Genomic DNA, 9,023 nt, shown 5'->3' with positions numbered 1-9,023 from the left:
ATATCCTTGTCTTGGGTTGAATTCCAAGCAAGTTAGTTTTGACATACAGCACAATCTCACTTCTACTACTAAAAAATACTATATGTCTCATTGAGTTCAGTGGGGCTTATTTCCAGGAAAGGTTTATGGGATTGCCACCATCTTGTTTGAATTAATGGGACTTGAACTCAAGACCCATTAATTTCAGTGGGATTCTCATGGCTTAACTTTATTTCATTGCTGCTTTGTCATTACATTTTGGTTCTGTTTTCATCATTTTTTAAATTCTGCTTCTGTTCACTCTTTCCGATGTTTATTAGTATGTCTGTTTCTGAGGTTGTAGTTTAGTGTGCTTTATGATAGGTTTTTGGTCAGCTAACCAAAAAGTGGTGTGTGCATACATTTCTAAATGAGAGGAACCTATATCAAATGTAGAGTTGTTTTTCTTGTGCACATTTGATAGCACCTTTCCTGAGCTATCTCATGTTGTTACATCTTGACCGTTAGGGATGCATGAGTATCACCTGAGTTCAATCTGCAGTTGAGTAGAACTTTTGTGGTTTTCCAAATGTCCTCCAAAAATACAAATCATTGTCAACCAGTGAACAAAGGCTCAATGTCAACTGTTGTCAACGAAGTTCAAACCCTTGTCAACCAAAGGCTCCATGTCTACCATTGTCAACCAATGGCAAACCTTTGTCAACCATTGAGCAAAGGTTCAAATGAACCCATAAAATGTCAAATGTTTGTGAGCACTGACCACTCGCAAAGGTTCAAATGGAGAACGTACCTTTGCAAGCATTCATTTTGCTTGTGATAGTTTAAATGCTTGCAGTCATATTTGCTCTCACCTTGATTTGACTGTTGAGTAGGAGAGTTTGATATTTCCACTCCATTTGGAAGGAGGTTTGTGACATCTCCAAACTCATTTAAGTTGGGCTTCTCATATTTAATCTAGTTCAGCCACTACCACCCATACTTTCATGTGTAAGCAAGTTGTAGGCTGGACTAGTCATGTGCTTCCTTTTCCTTCTGCTAATGAATCGAGAAACTGATTTTTTTTGGAGGGGTGGGGTGGGAAGAAATTCTCCTTTCTGTCTATAAGTGTAAAACTGTACATTTGATAATCCTTTCTACATAATTCCTAATTCTCATGCAATGCCATTTTCCTTCGCATTTGTTTATTCAAGTAGTATTAATTATAATAGATAAAGTTAAATACAAAAAAGAGAGATTTCCACTTGGAAGCCTGGCAATTACAGGCATGAATTAGTTTTTAAATATCTAAGTCTGAAAACATTTTTATGATTATTTGGTGCCCAGTCCCGATGTTCTTAGAACTTCTTGAAGCCGTTGGGGGAACTCTGCTGATGTAACAATGGGAGGATTAGGGCCATTGTATTTCTTTCTGGGTTTATGAGACCCTTTTCTTTAATTTTAAATATGTTTCATATTTGAAATTATTTCTGGCCAATGACAGAGAAAAGGAAGATGTTTTAGAAGTCACAGCCATTGGGAGAAATCAATTCATTGGACAAATGTTGTTATAATAATTTTCATGGAGCACTTTCATTTTAAAGTGTGCTTAGGTTACAATGCCCTTTTGCAAATATAAGGTACAGCCACATTTGCACTACTGTGTACGGTTCTGGTAATCTTATCTAAAAATGAAATAGAAATGGCCAGAGAGCTTATGAAGAAAGGGTGCAATGTTTAGGGTTTTTTTGTTAAGGTAAAAAGCATCTAAAGAGAAAATGGACATAGTTGAGGCTTAAAAATTACATTGTATAACAAAATTGAAACAATTTTCACGTTTATATGAATATTTCAATGTTTTTAAATTTTGCAGCAAGGATTTTAAAAAATTCCACTTTTTTGGCACAGCATCAATAGTTTAGCCACAATTTCCTCTATGAAGTCTTATGATACAACATGTATTACAATGCATTAGGCCAGTGGTTCCCAAACTTTTCAGAGGCCCTAGTTACCTGATTTATAAATGCAAAAGAGTGTGGTTATAATGGTGATTGGGTGCTTCCACCCAATGGTGGAATAGTGGAATTGTGATCAGTGCTTCCACCGCTAACCCTTGATGCACAGAGCCTAATCTGCCCTGTCAGTTTTGCGGCCTGACAAAAATTGGGTCACAGACCTACAGTTTCAGAACTGCTGCATTAGGCAGTAGGATAGATAAGAACACAAAATTTAAGATAACAAAAAGTTTTGATGATTACCTTCGGAATCAGCATATCTGAATTGTATAAGAAATATTATAAATACAACATAAACAGTTTTTGTGCTTACCCAGAGTTATGGATGGAGAATGGATAGAAACCCTTCCCATGGTCTCTCTCACAACACTAGAACCAGTGCTTATTCAAGAAACTGGTGGAGGGAGATGTAGGGAGGACAAAACTTCAGCCTTTCAGAATTTCTGTTTCTATGGAGGGCAGACAAAATTCATCACATTTTGGAATTTACTGCAACAAGTTGATATTCCCTAATTTAGATGGCTTTGATTAAACAAAGATTGAACAAAGTCATAAAGGACAGGTCTATTCATGGCTGGAGGTCATGATGCCTACATGCTACCTCCCTGTTCAGAGGCAGAACTGATTCCAGGGTGCAGATAAGAAAAGCCCCTTGCAGAAAGCTTCTTGTTCACAGATCTTCAAGCTGTTTCTGGGAGCATTGGTGTAACTGAAAACAAGGAACGGAAAACTGGAAGATTAACGCTATGAACTAGAATCGGAAAAAACTAATTTTTCTTGTCAGGCTATTTACAATTAAAAGGAACTGACCTGGAAAATGACTGCTAGCAAAATGTTATATGTATTAGCTGGATGATTAAGAAGACGGATGTACAAGTTCTGATATGCCCTGCTGAATTCAGTCTAATTTCTGGAGAGACTCACCTTTCCCTGAGGTCAATTAACTCTGCCCGGATGGGTGCTTCCCCTTGTCTTGCCTAGTTTTCCTAATCAGAACAAAGACCTCTGCTTTTATACAGGAAGAAGAAGAAGTTACCTTCTGAATTTCCATAATGCCTAGCTTCCCAGACCAGCCTGCTACCATAGTCAACCAGAGGGACCACTTACATTACTTTTTTCATTTTGGCAAGAAGGGAGATACATTGTGCAAGCTGGGTAACTGGACATCCATATAAAGACATCCATCATAACAGGAGTGGTGTAAGAGATCATCTCTGTTGGGAACTGGCCCGGGACCCTTGCCCAACAGCACTGAGTTGACCCCTACATTCTCGGTACTAGCACGTATTGAGACTAGGATGCTGTCAGGAGACAGGCAGTGGTGTCATGGGAAGCCAAGGGCAGGACTTTGCCCCACAGCTCTCAGCACTGGTTTATAAGCTATATCATCAGTATGGTGGAGGGCAGAGGACCTGTGTAATGTGTTACTCCCGGTTGTGGTGCTATAACTAAAGGTACTTCTTTTTCATTTGGGTGCTTTGTGCCTTTTGAAAGTTACCAAAACTGAGATCCAGACTTTCCAAGTTCACAGATTCTATAGTACACGTGTGTATCATCCTCTTCCTCTCCTTATTGGGGTGGTTCAGAAAGCTCCATCTGCAACTAGTGACTGCAGTCCGTTGTGTTCCTGACTCTGGTGTAGATTCTGTTATATCCAGCAAGCTGCGCATAATGGAAATTTGCTTCCCTGCTGTGGTCTCACCTGCATGTACCCAAAACTAGGCAGTGGCCTCCATGCAATAGATATGGCTTTAGTAAAATGAAGGGGAGGAGAAACTGGGTAGGAGGCTCTCAGTGGTGGTATTAACTATTGGGGACAGGAAAGGGACAAAGTACATTTGGGAGCAAACTTTGTCCTTGCCTAACCATGTTTGTTTTATAAACATGAACATGGTATTGGGTGAATGAGCAGGACATAGGTCTGTCAGACTCACAAAGAGAGTCTGGTCCAACAAGAAGCTGACGGAACAGACCAAGTTCCAGGGCTACAGAGGTTGCGTCCTGAGTACACTTCTGTACTGCAGCGAGTCATGGACTCTTCACTCTTCACAGGAGAGGAAACTGAATGCTTTCCACATGCGCTGCCTCCGGCGCATTCTCGGCATCACTTGGCAGGACAAAGTTCCAAACAACACAGTCCTGGAATCCTGGAACGTGCTGGAATCCTTAGTATGTATGCACTGCTGAAACAGAGACACCTACGTTGGCTCGGTCATGTCGTGAGGATGGATGATGGCCGGATCCCAAAGGATCTCCTCTATGGAGAACTCGTGCAAGGAAAGCGCCCTACAGGTAGACCACAGCTGCGATACAAGGACATCTGCAAGAGGGATCTGAAGGCCTTAGGAGTGGACCTCAACAGGTGGGAAACCCTGGCCTCTGAGCAGCCTGCTTCGAGACCTTTCCCAGTTTGAAGAAGAGACACTTGGCCAAGGCAAAGAGGCAAAGAAGGAAGGCCCATAGCCAGGGAGACAGACCAGGGACAGACTGCACTTGCTCCCAGTGTGGAAGGGATTGTCACTCCCGAATCGGCCTTTTCAGCCACACTAGACGCTGTTCTAGAACCACCATTCAGAGCACGATAGCATAGTCTTTCGAGACTGAAGGTTGCCAACATGTATGGCGTGAGGTCATCAAGGACCTTTGGCAAGTGATCTATGGTTTTGATGGTTTTGATAGGAGTTAACTTTTATGTTTTTTTATTTTTCTATTTGTGTGGAAAATGTATTTTATAATAGGTGTAGACTGCTAAAGTCTGATTTTTTTTGTATGATATTGTAGTAGAATAAGAAATGTCATTTGAGATCTCCACATTTGCCATACAAATTATAATTTTAAAAAAGTGTGTGTGTGTGTGTGTGTGTGTGTGTGTGTGTTGTTTTTGGTTGGCATCCTTTAGTTTCGGAAGACTATGGTGTCCCGCTCTGAATGGTGGTTCTGGAACAGTGTCCTCTCCAGTGCACGAAGCCTGGGTAAAGTAGGTATGGAAGATAGGCTGTTACCCATGCAGCAAATCCCCCCTCTCCACGTCGCTGAAATGGTCCAATGGAAAGGCAGAGGCCAATACGGTTGGTTCCAGCGGCATTGCAGGAGTTGCCAGAACGTGACTGTGTTCAGCCGTGAACTGCCTCAGGGACTCCGGCTCCTGATTTTGCCTCGAGGTTGACTCCTGAAGCCTTTTCCATAACTGGATGTAACCACAAGGCAGCGGAGGTTTGGGATCAGAGTTTTCCTTCTCTCAGATGAGCTGCCTTCCCAGGCTGACGAGTCCCATCTACCCGCTGGCTGTTCAGTCGCCTCTTATGACAAGTACAGCCAAACTGAGGGCCTATTCTCATCCCCAGCCCCCAGGGGTTTGTTTGTTTTTAATAAAACAAAATAAAAGTATTAAATAAAAGTATTTTTAAAAAAGGACCTTTCTTTGGCTGCTTGGTCCATTGCCAGTCCAAGGGGGAGGGGGCCTCTGTTCTGCACCCTGCTGATGATGTGGCCAAGGGTTCCACAATTGCTCAAGAGGCTTGTGCAACAATTCCCACACCCAGTTTTGATCTTTTCCCTAAGGTAAGTAAGGATCAGGTAAGTGCCAGGTAAGGCACGAGAGTTTAGCATCTGGGCGAGGAGAAGGCAAGGAGACCTCTGAGTTTTGGAGAAGGAGAGGAGGAGGAGCAGGAGGAGGAGGTAAGTGTACTCATTCTAATGCTTTGTCTTTCTAACTCCCTGTCTTCTAACCTTAACCTTACCTTTAAAGCAACCTTAAATCAAAATTGAAAGTTAGCACCTAAGGGAGGTACATAGGTCTACTCGTGAGTAAGAGCAGAGTCCTACTCGTGAGTAAGAGCAGAGTCCTACTCGTGAGTAAGAGCCCAAGGGTCAGGCATTTAAATCAAAGTTGAAAGTTACCTGCACCTAAGGTAGCACCTAATCGAAGGAAGGGAGGAGGATAAAGTGGAAAGCAGGTTTTTCTACTTGTTTAAATTAAACCTATACTTAACCCAGGTTAAACTTAATCTAAGTTAGAACATAACCTAAACAGGTCAGTAAATTGGGACACAGGATCTAGAGAGCAATAAATAATTAAACAAACCCAAATAAAAACTAGCTTGAGGTTACAAAAACAGTCCAGCCTAAGAGAACAGAACTAGGAGGGAAAGAACCTAGGAAGGGCCAATTCCCAACCCATTAAGAGCCCCATTAGGCTAATCCAAGCAGTCCATTCAGGAGCCTGCAGAGTAGGTCACGCCCATCAGCAGCCATTTGCCTTCCTGAGCTTTTGTAAACTCACCTGGGAAGGCCAGGCCCCTTTCAATCAGGAAGGAAGGAGGGAGGAGGAGCCAGCCAGGAGTATAAAGCTAGGCGGGCCATCGCGTGAGGCTCTCTGCAGACGCGTGTGGCCTCTGGGAACCCAGTGCCTCGGGAACTAAGTGCCAGGTAAGGCACGAGAGTTTAGCATCAGGGCGAGTTCAGCAGCAGGGCGAGGAGGCCAGGGCCCCATACACTGCCCTTCCTCTTCCCTTGAGAACAGGGCTGCTAACCAGTGTAGGGTTTTTTAAAAGGACCCCTAAATAAAACAACAACAACAAAAAAAAAGCTATGCAGTCAGACAGCCAGCAGCAGGGTGGGGGCTATCCAGTGTTCTGCATCGAGTGCCACATGTATGATTATATGCCTCTGGGGCATAAGTCATGGGTGTGTCCTCGGTGCAAGGAGCTCCAGGGTCTCAGGGAACACGTCCGCTCCCTTGAAGCCTTGGTGGCCGACCTGGAGAAGCGCAGGCAGTCAGAGGAGGACCGTGGGGAGACTTCCGGGGACGATCAGGCTTCGTCCCAACCTCAGGCATGCAGCTCCTCGGCTGCCCGGGTGGGAAGTCTCGGGACTGGAGGACGTCATCCTGGAGAGGAGGGAAACAATCCCCTAGGGGGGACCCCTTCTCCAGGGGATGGGCCCGTATCTGAGCGCACTCAGGATACTCCTCGGCGGGAGGGGGGTCGGGGGCTTCTTGTAGTGGGGGATTCGATTATTAGAAACATAGAGAGGGGGGTTTGCGACGGATGTGAGGACCGCATGGTGACTTGCCTGCCTGGTGCGAAGGTTGCGGACATCACTTCTCGTCTAGACAGGCTAGTAGACAGTGCTGGAGGAGAGGTAGTGGCTGTGGTGCATGTCGACACCAACGACGTGGGCAAGTGTAGCTGGGAGGTCCTGGAGGCCAAATTTAGGCTTTTAGGCAGGAAGCTGAAAGCCAGGACCTCAAAGGTAGCGTTCTCTGAAGTGCTACCTGTTCCACGCGCAGGGCCAGCTAGGCAGGCGGAGATCAGGGGTCTCAATGCGTGGATGAGACGGTGGTGTAGGGAGGAGGGGTTTAGATTCGTTAGGCACTGGGGAACGTTTTGGGACAAGCGGGGCCTGTATAAGAGGGACGGGCTCCATTTGAACCAGAATGGAACCAGACTGCTGGTGCATAACATTAAAAAGGTGGCAGAGCAGCTTTTAAACTGATCCCTGGGGAAGGCCGACAGGAGCCGAGGGGCATCCGGTTCGGGACTCCTCATCCCTATGGGATGAGGATGGGGAGGTTAGAGAACAACAAGACAAAGGCAGGGTAGGAGAAGAAATTGGGAAAGGTAGGGTGATGGGATGTGATAGACGGTTTGGCACAATGAGAGGATGCGGAGACAAAGGAGCAAATAAGCAGCCCATCCTGGGGCATTCCATGTATAAATGCTTTTATGCGAATGCCCGAAGACTATGAGCAAAGGTGGGAGAACTGGAATGTCTGGTGACAAGGGAAAATATTGACATAGTGGGCATAACGGAAACCTGGTGGAATGTGGAGAATCAGTGGGATACCGCAATCCCGGGCTATAAACTCTACAGGAGGGACAGGCAGGGGCGTGTTGGAGGTGGGGTGGCCCTTTATGTTAAGGAAGGGATAGAATCCAGCAAAGTAGAGATTGAAGGTGGGTCCGTCTAACCCGTAGAATCTCTGTGGGTTAAATTACCAGGCTTGTGCAGCAATGTAATACTGGGGGCGTGCTATCGTCCTCCAGACCAGAAATCGGAAGGGGACCTTGAACTGAGGAAACAGATCAGGGAGGTGACAAAGAGGGACAGGGTTGTAATCATGGGGGACTTCAATTATCCTCATATTGACTGGGTCAATTTGTGTTCTGGTCACGATAAGGAAACCGGATTTCTTGATGTGCTAAATGACTGTGGCTTAGATCAGCTAGTCACGGAGCCCACCAGAGGACAGGTGACTCTGGATTTAATTTTGTTCGGTACGCAGGACCTGGTTAGAGATGTAAACGTTACTGAGCCATTGGGGAACAGTGATCATGCTGCGATCCGTTTTGACGTGCACGTTGGGGGAAGAATACCAGGCAAATCTCTAACAAAAACCCTTGACTTCCGACGGGCGGACTTCCCTCAAATGAGGAGGCTGGTTAGAAGGAGGTTGAAAGGGAGGGTAAAAAGAGTCCAATCTCTCCAGAGTGCGTGGAGGCTGCTTAAAACAACAGTAATAGAGGCACAGCAGAGGTGTATACCGCAAAGAAAGAAGGGTTCCACTAAATCCAGGAGGGTGCCCGCATGGCTAACCAGCCAAGTTAGAGAGGCTGTGAAGGGCAAGGAAGCTTCCTTCCGTAAATGGAAGTCTTGCCCTAATGAGAAGAATAAAAAGGAACATAAACTGTGGCAAAAGAAATGTAAGAAGATGATATGGGAGGCCAAGAGAGACTATGAGGAACGCACGGCCAGCAACATTAAGGGGAATAATAAAAGCTTCTTCAAATATGTTAGAAGCAGGAAACCCGCCAGAGCAGCGGTTGGCCCTCTGGATGGTGAGGGAGGGAAAGGGGAGATAAAAGGAGACTTAGAGATGGCAGAGAAATTAAATGAGTTCTTTGCATCTGTCTTCACGGCAGAAGACCTCGGGCAGATACCGCTGCCCGAACGGCCCCTCCTAACCGAGGAGTTAAGTCAGATAGAGGTTAAAAGAGAAGATGTTTCAGACCTCATTGATAAATTAAAGATCAATAAGTCACCAGGCCCTGA

The sequence above is a fragment of the Tiliqua scincoides genome, chromosome 12 (assembly GCF_035046505.1).
Source record: "Tiliqua scincoides isolate rTilSci1 chromosome 12, rTilSci1.hap2, whole genome shotgun sequence".
NCBI classification, from domain to species: domain Eukaryota; kingdom Metazoa; phylum Chordata; class Lepidosauria; order Squamata; family Scincidae; genus Tiliqua; species Tiliqua scincoides.
Note: the sequence above shows the minus strand (reverse complement) of the source record.